This window comes from Coloeus monedula (assembly GCF_965178545.1).
Source record: "Coloeus monedula genome assembly, chromosome: 13".
Classification (NCBI taxonomy): Eukaryota; Metazoa; Chordata; class Aves; order Passeriformes; family Corvidae; genus Coloeus; species Coloeus monedula.
The window spans coordinates 17,339,716-17,353,583 of record NC_138793.1 but is presented as its reverse complement, the minus strand read 5'-3'; the positions used below and the strand labels follow the sequence as shown (position 1 = coordinate 17,353,583).

Genomic DNA, 13,868 nt, shown 5'->3' with positions numbered 1-13,868 from the left:
TTCATCATTTTCCTGAATTGTCTGGCAAAAAGGATTTTAAAGGCCTGCATATAAATCCTGGAGCAGCTATGAAATGAAGAAAGCAGATTGATTTGCATTCTGTTCCATTCCTTTCTTTGCCAAAGTGATTTTTATATAAAAAAAATAAAATTAAAAAGACTTAAAAACCTAAAATCTGAGCCTGAGAATTCAGTTTTCAACATCAAACCATTGAAATTTTTTTTTATTTGCTTGCAATGTAAACCCTTAGAAATAGGGTTTACAGAAGAAATGCTGCCAGAACCCCCAGAACATGTCATCCACTCATTCCTCACATGAATTAAAGCAAAATGCCACCCTTGCATTGCCCACAAACCCTGCCAACAAATACAGATTCCGACAGGCTGAGAGCACCGTCTGGGGTTTTTATGCTCATTTTTTTCCATGGCAACATCTCTGTTCCACGTGCACAGTTTTATTCCCTCCAATCTCCGCATTGTCTTGTTTGGTTTATCCCTTCCAGGGAGCGCCTGCCACGTCTCCACGCTGCTGCAAGACACAGAAAGTGCATTTGGAGTGTCTGGGGCCAGCTGACACTTGCTCCTCAGCCATAAATTTCACTCCAATCACACCCAACCTTCTCACCTCTCCCACCTTACAGCCCTTAGCTGTCTCTTCCTTGGTTTTCCCCAGCCTCCAGCTGAGAAACTGCATCTCCTGCACTGGCACTGTAAATGCCAGCCCAAAAGATTAAAGGCAGCTGCTCTGTGCCACCTTGGCCTGTCAGGGACAATGTCCTTGGAGGCCACCTGCACAGACAGCAAGGGACTTTTCCACTCAGCTCCTGGGTGTCCCTATGCCTGGGTTTTGTGAATAGCCTTGAAGAGATGGGACTTAAATTGTATTGAGGGTATCAGTCTAAAGTGAATGAAGTGGAGAGCATAGTTCTCGTTTATATCCCCTGAGTGATAAATGCGAGAGTGGAATAGTTGGGGTTTTTTTTTCTAAGGCAAAGAAAATGGGAAACCAACACAGATTTCAGGCACATGAGAAATAGCTTATGAATTTAGATGATAGTTCAGCAGAAATAAATTGTACATCTGTTCATTCATTCTAATAAAGCAGGGAAATGACACACTGCTGGAGCCGTTGGAGAATGATGGTATTTTTAAATTATGACCCTGTAATAGTAGCATTAACATTTGTAATGCCGCCCATACTTTACAAATTTAAGAAAAATAAATTTATGGGATAAGTGAGCTTCAACCTATAGTCTGGACTCTGGGCATTTTAAAGTGAATGAGGTGCTTCCTGAACACTCCCAAATTAGTTCAGGAAAGGCTCTACAACAGCTTTCCATGTAACACAGATAATCCTCTCAGTGAGTGTTGATAAAACACGTTTATTATTTCTGAATAAATAATTCAGATGTGCAACATGCAGCTGAATTTCTGCTGACTAGAACCCCAGTTTGCATTTATAGGCAGATAAAGAGCAGTGTTTTCCTTGAAAGTAGTCCACCAAAGGAACCAACAAGAAGATTTCCTGGCTGTATGGATGCATGGAAACATGTCCTACCTTCTGCTGAATTCAGGCAGGAATAGAACCTGCATCTCCCACAACACAGAAGTTAGAAATGGAAAAAGTTGTGAGCTGAATGCAATTGCTCCATTGTTACCATTATTTACAAACCTGACATGCAAATTTAAGAAATAAACCAGTGAGACTGCAGGGGATGGTGCATTTTGAAAGCTTATGTTTTGATTTTACAAAGCGATCTCCATGGGAAATAATAAATTAAGAGTTCAATAATAACTGCCATGTTCCCTTTAAAAGCACAATTATTAAGATCATTAAAATTTCCTTTTAATCGATTGCATGAAAGCAATTGCTGCTGGAGTAAAGAGCATCTAAAACCGATTAGTTTTAGCAACTCACATATTGCTCTTTGATCAGCTGGGATAACCCTCACTCAAGGAAAGGGAAACAGGCAGCACTGACATCCTTGAGAAGTGGAGAAGTTCAGTTAAAATCACATCTCAGAATCTGAGACCTCTTCATAACATCCCGACACTGCTCCCCACTCACACCAGAGGAGAGCAGGCTGAGCTGTTTGATCATCCCAGAGCAGAGATTTCCCAGAAGCGATGCTGGGAGCCAGCACTGCTGACAGAGGAGCCCCAGTGCTGACATCGCTGTGTTTACCCAGCAGCACATGAGAGTGTCCCTGTGCTCCATGCAGCTCACTCCAGCTCCAGCAGGCAGCCAAAAACATCCTCAACAGGCAGTCCAGGTAAACAAGACTCTTTGTAATTTGGTTCTCTTGTGAATACAGGAAGATTGAAGAAAAGAAATACCCCTAGGAACACAGAGGCCCCCTGGGTGAACACTTCCCCTCCACAGAACCTGCACAGATTTATTGATTGGAACTGCATTTTAATCATTTGCCTGGAGGAAAGAAAACAGTTCCCAGAGACTGTCAGCCAGCCCCAGCACGGGGCATGATAAACCTGTTTGTGCCAGGAATATCAGGCAGTGCCTAAGTCACAGGAAAAGGACATTAAAGAGTTCAACATCTGCAGGCAAAGTTGAATTTATTTACTTATGACTTCAATTATTATTTAAGATGGAAAGCTTGAAAAGGTCAGAACTGCTAAATCAAAAAGCCTGCCCTTCATTTGTCTTCAAACATACACAGGTTTTTTAGCTTCGTTCAGGACTGAATCAATTAATCAGGAACAGTGTTCTTTGTTTTCAAATGCCAGTTGTGTTATTTCTAAGTATGGAAATATATTGTGTTATTTCCAAATGGACTTGTTGATCTTCGAGCTCTTTTCCAATCTAAATGATTCTGTGGCTCTGTGAAACAGACTAGTAAATCCAGGTTTCATTTTTGTTTTAATCCTTATTAGAAAATGCAGCTTTAGGAAAATGAAACATCAGGTCTTCAGTTTAGGTAGGCAGACACCTGTGGGCCTGTGTTTCTATTTATATATATATATGTATGTAGAGGAATCCAGATTTGCTTCCCAGTCTAATCCTGCACTCCCATCTCCGTGGAGCACTCCATTTGGATGGGAGCCACAGCTTGGACACAGGCAGTTAAGAATATCAATACTGCAGATAAATCTTCTTCCATGATATTATTTCAGACAACTGCTGGTTTAGATTTAAGCTTATTTAGCAGGATTGATTTTCCTTATGTTTCTTTCAAAGCTCCCTCACATAACTCCTTTGATTTTTCAAACTTTTTTTTTTTTTTTTAGCTAAAAGATTGCTTTCAACTCTTTAAACTTCTTGAGGACAGCAGAGCTCTCCTCCCCATCAGTCTTCTAAATGAAACAAAATCATTGATCTAAGAACATCTGACAGTACCAGTTAACGTATGGGCACTGCCAGTCTCGGTGAGTGGAAATGGGCAAAACAAATGAGCTGGGGAGGAGGAAATAAAGTCTAAAAGGAACAAATGAGGGGATGTGTGGAAGCTGACAGCGATAAGGCTCGATTTATAGAAGGCAGAGGGTGCACGTGGACTCCTGTGAGCTGTGAGCAAACAGTCATTTGAGGCACTGGAAACAGAAATGTGGTTCCCGAGGGAAGCGGGTGGGCAACGAAGGAGAGTTCACTAGGGGATAGAATCAAGGAATGGGAAAAGGAAGGTCTTCCAGAAATGATAAAAAAAGGGGAAAAATCGTGGGGACAGAAAGAGGATCATGAGATGACAAAGGTCAGAAATAGCTTTTTGTGATATAGTAAAAGAAAAGCTTTCCATGTAGAAAGGCAGGGGGGAAAGTGATGAAAATAAGAGCAGAGAGAAAGGGGAGTCACTCAGCAAAAACAGGGCATACATCACTGAAATGTCTCAGCAGCTCTGAGGCAGTGGCTGGAAACAGGAGCAGAGGGGTTTAAAGAATGTGAGGTGTTCAGGCTCAGAGAGTCAAAGGACAGACTTGAATTTGGAGAGGAAGGAAAATTTAAAGCTAATTATTAAAATTCAGAGAAGGCTCCTAACAGACTCCTGACTAAAGAATGGGCTTGGAAGGGGGAAAACCCTAAAGATAAGAGTTTGCTGCCTGGTTAGTTGGAATAGGAGGTTGGTTTTGTTTTAAAAAAACAGAATGATGCAACAGGCAAAAGGAACTTTGAAGGATAGATTTCAGCACTGGACCAATTAAATATCAAGAAGATGACACAAGTGATTAGCTGGGAGAAATCTTCCATGCTACACAGGGAAGTGAAAAAAAAGTCTCTATAAAAGCTGCATCAAGAGGAGAACAGGAGTTAGGACACAAAGTCCAAAGGACTGGCTGTAGAGCAATAGGGTGGGAGGGAAATATGGGGTCAAGAAAACAACTGGGATTCAGGGATTTTTCCTAATAGAGTCAAAGTCAAGAATGGGAAAGGGAGGATAACATCAATTCTCCATGTTGAGCTGGGCTTATACTTTTTTGGTGACATATGGACTAAGAACACAGGGGAACACATTTGTAAAAACAAATAAATATTAAGTGGCTGTTAGACAGACGGCTGGAGAAAGGGCTACCCTTTAAGCAAATAGGCATCTGGAACTCTAAGGCAAACAAGTGCTGGAAACAAGCCAAAGTAGGAACTACAAGGATATGAATAAATTCCACTCCTGAACCATTTTCCTCAAAAGAAACTCTAACTACAAGGAGTCCTGCCTGAACCCCCTAATCTGCTTTTTCTTACATGTAGCAACACCATTTGCATTTCACTACGTTCAAGACACAATCAGGCCGATACAATTTTATTGTTTCCAAATGAGTATCTTTGCTAAAAATTTTATTCGAATAAACCTACAGCTCCTTTTAACATGGCAAGTTTTATCCATTGTCTATTTTAATGCTTCAGAGCAGAAGGAAAAAGGATATTTTGTCTAAATAATCCTGACATTTTGATTCGTGTGCACAGATGGTTAGCAAATTTTGGAGTAGCCAAATCAGTTTTAGTGTTGCTGAGAAAAATCTTAAAATCTCACTTGTCAGTGAAGAAATTGATAAACTGATCACAAAACTCATTCCACTCTAGTGGAATGACCCAAGCAGTCACATAACTATTATTTTTGAATGAATAGACTTCAGCTTTACAAATTCCCTGTGCTCATATATAAACTGCAGCTATGGTACCAGCTCACACATATTGTGTAATTGGTATTAAATAGGGTTTTGTCTGCTGCAAATTGAATATGTTAAGATCTATAGTGTGTTATCATGTTTTATCCTGCTTTTAAAACAGAACTCCCACAGATGCTGGAGGCATATTAACAGTGTGCATTTCTGAACTCGTGGGATTACAGTGATATTTTGCAACACATCTAACAATTCCTCTATTTGTTACTCCTCAAATCAGCTCTGCTGTGTCAGACAAAGAGATCTAGAATTCTTGGTGTTTCTGTTAAAATTCCATATTCCACAGGTGAGGAACTGTAATCTTTTATATACATGAAGGAAAAGGTCCTTTAAGACAGAAAATGTCGACTGGCTGCACCACAAAGGTAATACCTGGTCATCTCTTCCTCACTGCCTGACCACCAATTTACATTCTGAATGACTTTAAGCTGAAAGAGGGAGGATTATATTGGGTATTAGGAAGAGATTGTTCCCTGTGAGGGTACTGAGGCCTTGGCACAGGGTGCCCAGAGAATCTGTGACTGCCCCTGGATCCCTTGGAAGTATCCCAGGCCAGGTTGGACAGGGCTTGGAGCACCCTGGGATAGCAGAAGGTGTCCCTGCCCATGGCACATGGGACAAGATGATCTTTAAAGTCCCTTCCAACCCAATCCATTCTGGGATTTTATGAACAACATAATGATCTAAGAGTCACTCTGCAATGAATACCAGGTGTAGAAATCTCTGATTCCTCACTAAGGTTTTTTGTCAGCTGGACATCACACAGTCAAACGAGATCTCCCAACATAGACCCCCAAAGTTAATTTCAGAAAAGAGATCGATGCATCATTTTGTATCTTGATCTGAGAGAAACTGTGTGAAGTTTCTTGCAAGTCTCTGTGTCACCTGCCAGCACTCAGTGCTGAAGCTGGAATTGCTTGGACAGTTAATGAAGTGCAATATGCTATGAATGCTCTTGGAGAAGAGTGAAATCAAAGGAAATTTCCATGGACTGCTTCAGCCATACATTTAGAGGAAAAAAAAATCATCAGGGAAAATACTCAAATTTTTATATGTACATTACAATTGAAATCTGTAGAAAACAGTCCTAACTTGAAGGCAACTGCAAAATGCCAGCTGGCGGGGTTTTTTTTTGTTTAACTGGAAAATCACATAGCCACTCCTGGCAATGATTGCTAATAATTGTGTTTATACAGCTTCCCTGAATAAGTGGTTCAAGACTAGGTCTGGAGACATTACATTATCTTTGCTTAGCTCATACATCCCTCAAGAGCCTTTGTTTGAGCCTTCCTTCCTTTTTAATTTCTACTCTCCAGCTCCTCACCCAAATGTATTTGTGCTAGAGGTGTTCCAAACTCTCACTGCTGCTGTTTACTTTGTAATCCTGACCTTAATATCTGTCGTAAAGTTCACACTTCATAGACCACACTGAGGAAGCATATTAACCTTCACTTCTTGGAGAAGAGAGCAATAAATTGTGGGTTTATGGCTTTTGTGCTGCTCACAGTGTTTGGATATTTGCTGTCAGCAGAAGCAGATGGAAGAAGCCTTCAGAGGATAAGTCGGCACTGGAATGGTTTTGTGGTGAGAATTTGCCAGCTGCAGGGAGAATTCTCGTTATTACCATGGAGTTGCTGCTGACCTTCCAAGCAGAACCAAAGGCTTGCAAAAGGCAAGGGCTCGTGCAGAAGTTTGCGTCAGAGTGGCTCAGATCAGCTGATCACAACAAATCAGGGCAACTAAACAGAGGGCAGGAAAGGAACAGTGACAAAGGGGAGGGGGGGAAGAAAAAGGACTGGCAAAAATGCAAGTTTATTGTGTGAGCCTACTTGGAGAGCAAGAGTGCTGGGAGGAGGATGAGATCTGAAGGAGCAGTGCAGTGCCTTTGTGTTCCTCCCCAAATTCCCACTGTTTGAGCAATCATTTCTATTCACAGAACCTTTCCTGTACCGCGCGAGTGTTTCTCAGCTGCTCACAGCTTATAAAGCAGGCACTCTGTTGTTTTATGTACCGCTGAAACGTGTTTATCTGGAGATTAAATAGACAACTGCATGTATTTCCTGACCTTGCTGGAGAGAAACAAAGCAATGAACTCACCCCTCACGAGCAAAGATAAATGTAGGAGTCTGCTGCCTACTGCTATGCAGCGCATCCAGCTCTAATTATGTGATAAGTGGATGGACTCCGTGTTAAACATATTTTGCAGAAGTTCTTGAACAAAGTGCTTACACTGGTTATGCAGATAGCTTGCTGAAAGCCACATGAATACAGATTATTATGCACACAGTATGAATCTGGATGAGTACAGGAACCACTGGTCTTCCAAACAATATTACTTTGTTGTTTTGTTTTTGGTTTTTGCCGAAGACTTCTCTGTTTCAGTCAATGCACAGAATAATCACATTTGTTTTCCTTTCCCTGAAATTATTCTGCTCTTGAAATGCTACAGCAGAGTATTTGTTGTTAAGGTCATTGGTGATTCAGCCCTGAGTGGTGCTGAATATTTCTCATCACATGAGAATCTGCAAGTCAGCTAATTCTGATAAAAGTTGACACACAATGTTGAAGAAGAAGTAAAAAAAAAATAACAAGAAGGGTAATTTCATTATCCAGATAGCCAGTCTGTTTAAAGAAGTCTTCCAGATGTCCTTAGTTTGGTAGAACCACAACACAACTTGGAAATATTAATAAACCTTCTTGATCGTGGGCATTTTTCCAGGTTATTTGAAAGTGATTAGAAGAGAGACAGACATTTGGAATCCTAATTGCAATTAGGTTCAAAGCAATCTATGCTCCTAAACCCAGGTTTTTGAACTCCAGTGGGCACTAGATGTCTTTACAGCTACTTTATTCAGTCCAATAGTCTTTTTATTATTATTATTTTTGACATCTAAAATTACTTAAGGAAAAAATAAAGAAAAAAAGAGAGGGGGGTCTAAATTTAGATTATTTAGATTATTAGATATTATTAATTAATAATATCTAGATTATTTAGATTCTTAGATTCCTAAACTGCTTATGTGATTTTGAAATCTGTTCTGTTTGTAAGTCATGACAGCTCAGAAAACTCTGGATGGCTTGAACTGTACCATGGGTGAGACCAATGACCAGTAATTAAGCACGAAGAAACAATACAGTCACTGAAAATTTCAACTTCATTTTTGTAGTGACAACAGAATGCTCAAAATGTTCATTTAGAAAATAAAATATTTGCTGCTATTTAGATGCTTATGCCCTTTCATAAATTCTACCTCTCACATATGAAAAATATACCAGGTAACATCTTCCATTTGCTTTCGAGGAGACTTTTGGGCACTTGGAGTTATGCCAAGTGTGTTAGTGAACTGCTACAAGAGGATGGAGTGGAAATAAAGCTGAGTGAAAAGGTCACTGCAAATATTTATCTGGTGCAGAGGCTTCTGAAGGTTAAGATATGCTCCAGGAGCCTTTCTAGCTGTATTTACAGCTCTAGAAAAAAAACAAGGGTGGCCAAAGTGCTCCTCTCTGGTGATCCCCAGCCACCACGAAGCTGCTCTTTGTGCCAAAGTTTACTGACAGCTGTAGAGGCTTTGCCCTGCTCTGTTGAGTTTCTGTATAAATTCTGATCTCTCTGCATGTAAATTGTCTCAGAGCCCAAACACAGGAGCCAAATGGAAATTCCAATATGCATTCTGTTCATGTGATTTTGCTGTAATGGTTTTACCCATCCCACAAAGCTATTCCCCCTGACAAATCAGCACTGGGGGAGTTTGATCCAATTTGGACAGGCTGCTGGAATTTTAGATTGGCTCCCATCACTTTCAGGCTATAAATGAAACTCTGATTCTTAACTACCAGCCTGGCAGGGGCTTCTCATCAGCTCAGATCTGCTGATGCTGCTCAAACACCTCAGCCCTCCCAACATCCAGCAGCAGAGAACAGCTTGTGATGTGGGAAGAATCCAACTTGGTTTGTCCTCCCCAACTTGCTGAGCCACCCTGGCAGCTCCTGCTGCTTCTGTCTCTGTCCAGCCTGGTTTGCACTCTGATTTCTATCCCAACAGGGAATGGGAGAGGTCTTCAGCCCTGGCCATGCTGCCCAGCAGGGTTTTAGTCAAAGAACAGCTCCTCTTTGGCTCTGTTTTCCATACAGTTGTGGTTCTTCCCTAGAAATCTCTCCCATCCAGATGTAAAGGTCTGTGGGAGGGGTTGAAGGAGAATCATCTACCATTAACATGACTGTGTCTAAAGGTGTGGTCCAGCTCCCTGGAAGTCTTACACAGAAAGGAACAAAATTAATTAGGAGTCCCAAAGAGGAAAATTTTCCCTGCAAGACAATGTAAGAAAGGACCAGGGTTGACTTCCAGGCCACAGGAGAAATGGAGGTGAGATTGGCTGGCTTTAAACATGCAAAGTGAATGGGCAGATCTGATCTGTGTTGGTAAGGTCTGTTTACTACAGAAAATAAAAGTATCATGTCCAAGAGAGACATTTTTGTAAAAGAAGTATGGAAAAGTGATCCAGGAGGAGCCTTAAAATTGCTTTTAGCGCCACATTTGTTCCTCAGTACAGTTTAGCCAATACCAAGAGTTAAGACAGGGACTCTCAAAAGCTTCAAGCCTGTTTCTCAACAGTCTGAGCTGCAAAATAAATCTCCCCAGATGGTGCTGTGAAAGTCTCATATCCTCTTTGAACCACAAGCAGACGGAGGTACAGATTGTCCTCCAGGGGCTGCTTTACCCAGGGGGCAACACAACTGAGTCAGGAGGCAGCGCTGGAAGTCATCATAAATCATGGTGACAAGCAACCTATCCACTTACAGGTCTCTATAGGAACTGATGAATCATTTATTAAAGCTCACATTAGTCATTTATTACTCTTTTATAAACCATTTATCAGCTGGTAGTCAGAATGTGAGCAAATCATATTTTTCACTTAAGCTCCCAGCACTGATGTATCTCAGATCTCACCGTGGTGATGTTTTGTCATATTACACAAATTTTATTCTGTTCACAGGAGGCAAGATCTTTATTTTAATGGAGAATTCTTTTCTAAGAACATGCATATTCGAAAAATCTATACTAGGAAAAATATTTTCCCTAATCTTGTTCTCCCTGGTGTGACAGAATTACTTTTATTTTACATTTCTTTGTCCCAGAAATGGATGGAATTGAAGGCGAAGCTGGAAGTGGCAGAAAGAGGAATTGTGTGAGGAATGGCTGTTCCCTGGCCAAGTGAAGTTTCTGTTCCTTATGTGCCAGTGAGAGCACTCTGACGAATCCCACTTTTCCAGCTTTGGCTAGGGAAGGGCTGCTCTCCCAAATCTGGCGAGAAGGAGAGATGTGAGAACTGGGGGACTTTAGAAAAATCATCCCCTTCAGTCACACCACTGTGTTCCTCTCTCAAGTGCCTGATGGCATTTACCAAGGAAAGACAATATATCTAATATTAAGGGAAAATAAGGCATTAAAGAGCAGCAGTGGAAGCTTTAAAAATGCAGGGCAGAAGATAAAGGCAAGCAGAGTCAGAGGAATCTCATTTTTGAGTGTACACTCTGCAGTCAGGAATGGAATAAGTAGGATTCATTGGACTTTTCTTTTGGAGAGGAAGAAAAGACAGAAAGGGCTCAAGTCCATAGCTTTCTTGTGTTAAAACTCTTGTTTTTTCCTCCCCTAGGTCTTAGGGGATATCTGGGCCCCACCATGCCTCCAGGAACAGACCCAAGAGGAGAATTTGCCAGCTCGTGTCTTTCAGCAGATGCCACATTGTTAATTTTTCATCACACCACAGCCACAGTGACATTATCTCTGGACTAAAATCCCTTTTTTGCAGGATACAACACTGCAGTGCTCTGTCACCCACTCTTACAGTGACACAAGAAAAGGATTCTCATTTTTGTTAATGTTCTAGGTATAAAAACAATACTCAGCACCATTAGTGTTCACTCAGTGCAGCTCATTCCCACCCACTTGGAATATCCTGCAGGATGCAAGCCAGATACCAGATTTTCCAGAATATTCTGGGCCTGCTCCTTGCTTTGCTTCATTCCTTATTTTCACATAAGCAATGCCTTGCTGCTGAACAAAATTTGAGCCTAAGGTCTTCCCCTGATGGAAAGGAAAGGCCAAATATCTTTGTCATACAAAACAATAAGTCATAAAATTAATTTAAAACCTTTTTCCCATTATAGAAATAAGGTTGTAAATTTTAGAAAGAGACCACTAACTTTACAAGTATCTCTATTTTCAGTCTCTGTAATTTAAAACTGGCACAATATCGCAGCCACTGTGACCTTTGAAAAGGTAGACCTTGCTACCTCACCTGAGACTTTTGGAGGAACTCTTAAAATATTGTTCTTTTTGGCATTAAGGATTAAATTATGAAAACCCCTGGAGGGAACAGGGTTCTGTTTGCACACCTGAATGGATTTTTACACTGCTCAGAGCCCATTATTAGCAGGAGGTGTAGATGTGAGACAGAACAAGACAGACATTTTGGAAGAGTGTGGAGTGATGGGGCAGTAATCAAACAATGAGCTGGGCTGAATCCCACAAAGCAATGTCTCATTTATTGAGCCATCAAAGCACCTGACACACACTGAGAGCCTCGAGGGCTTCAGCTCTGCCTCTGCAGCTAATGCAAGTGCTGTGCTGGATCACAGCCAGGATGCTCAGCTTCTCCTGGGGTTCCACCCCAACAATCCATGGATGAACTTTTCCTGCAGCACAACTGCACCAGACTGGCCCAGGAAGTGGGGTGCAGGGAGGGGAAAAGGGTGGGTGGAAGAAGGGATTCACTGGACAAGCACTCACTCCTCCAGGAGAGGGGCTTTTCACAAGAGCAGGTAGGGATGGGTAAGTGGGAATGGCCTTTAGCTGAAGAAGTGTGGATTTAGATTGGATATTTGGAAGGAATTCCTCCCTGTGAGGGTGGGGAGGCACAGGTTATCCACAGTAGCTGTGGCTGCCCCATCCCTGGAAGTGTCCAAGGCCAGGTAATAAAATAAAAAAGAAGCTGGACTCTGGAATCAAAGCTTCAGATTTACTGAATTTGAGCTTTCTCCTTCAGAAGTCATCTTGTAAAATGTATCGTTTTCTTTCGGCTCTAATTCAAATCAATAATATTGCAGCCTGTGGTATGCAACTGGTATTAAAATACAATAATTAAGCACTTTCAGCAATAAACCAAATAAAGTGGCATTAAATCAATTGATAAATTGAGATTTAATGCCCCTCCCTCCTCTAACACTACTTATTTTAAATAGAGAATCTGCTCCTAAAGCAGCCTGGAAGCATACATAAAAGGCTGATTTTTCCTGCCTTCTTCATGGAATATGAATATCACTTATCAAGGCAGAGGGAAGATTTCGGAGGTCATTAACATCTCCAAATAGTGAAAGGTTCAAATCCACATCAAACCACTAAAAAGAGAGGGCTTTACGGAAAAGAAAAGAAATGCAAGAAAGATATCTAGGACCAGACTTTTCAAAGAAAACAAGATAATACTGTCTCTTCACACCTATTCCATTTCTGTGCTAAAACCCCCAAACTTTCAAGGCTATGAAGTACCTTTTACTGTCACTGACTGAACTGAATTTATGAGCATTTCTGCATTTCCACAGAAATTGATACTAACAATACATTTGTGGCTAAGCAGGCACATGAATTTTTGTGTCCAAATTACTAAATTATTAAGTCAAACAGGACTATAATTATAGAAAGATTTCTTCAAAAGAATTCTATTGAAAAATATCTAGAAATATTTCTTCCAGAGGAGAATTCTCCAACTTTGGAAATTCAAGCAGGTAGGACTCTGATGTGAATTGCTATCAGTATTGATTAATCCAACAAATTCCTGTTTCTAAATACACCAAGCTGTCCTTGTACATTGTTATTTTCCAGAAGGTTGAAAGAAAATACAGCATTTCAAAGATATTTTAAGTACTGGTTGTCAGGACAGCTTTCAGAGCATTAAAAGCCTGATGTAAAAGGTAATTCTAAGGGAATTAAGTTTGATCACAGTCACTTAATTGTCACTTATGTACTTGAAAAGTTTGGATCAGTCTCTCCATGATAATCTTTAGGTGACTGAAACACTACTGCCAAAGCATTTGACTGAATTAATTATAGATATTGCCTTGGCAAAATTGTCATTGTTTCTAATTTCTTCTTCTTTTTTCAACCCTTCTCTGTCGTGTTTGAATCTGGTATTCACTTCTTTTGTATTTATAAAAGAAATAATTATTCAAGTGAAATGACAGCAATTTGATTCAAAATAATCTGTTGCCAAATTGTCAATATTGGGCCAGGAAACAAAATTTTAAAAGGTAAAAATATACTTCAGTTCAAATAAAAAAACTTCTACAGCAATAGGCTTTCCTTTCCTTCTTCCACATTTACCTTAAAATCAAAATCCCTCAGGTTTACTTCTCATATTTTGGGAATTGCCTTAAAAGTTTGCAGAGCCCCAGGAAACTTTTATAGCAAAATCCAACCTGACTGTCATTAGGTTTTAAAACTCTCTCATTCTCTCCAGATATCAAAAAATCAGACTAATAATAAATGTAGGGCAAGGAAGGAACACTGTGAGCAGGCTGGGAAATTTGGTGGCCGCAGGCAGGGAATTCCCTCACCTTGGTCTGGGGTTTATCAGAACTCTCCAGCACCCATCAGCTGAATTCAATTTACAGGAAAAAAACCTTTCCTTGCAAATTCCACCTGTAGGTTCAGTTTGAAGCTTTTAGGACTGGAGCTTTAATTAC

At 40.6% G+C, this 13,868-nt stretch overlaps 1 protein-coding gene across 2 annotated transcripts in view; it reads right to left on the bottom strand.

Annotated features, from left to right (window-relative positions):
• The window catches only part of CDH13 (cadherin 13), a gene marked incomplete at its 3' end in the record, with an annotated part of 447,244 nt that overhangs the window by 70,695 nt on the left and 362,681 nt on the right, over positions 1-13,868 (bottom strand). The gene's annotated exons all lie outside the window — the stretch shown is intronic.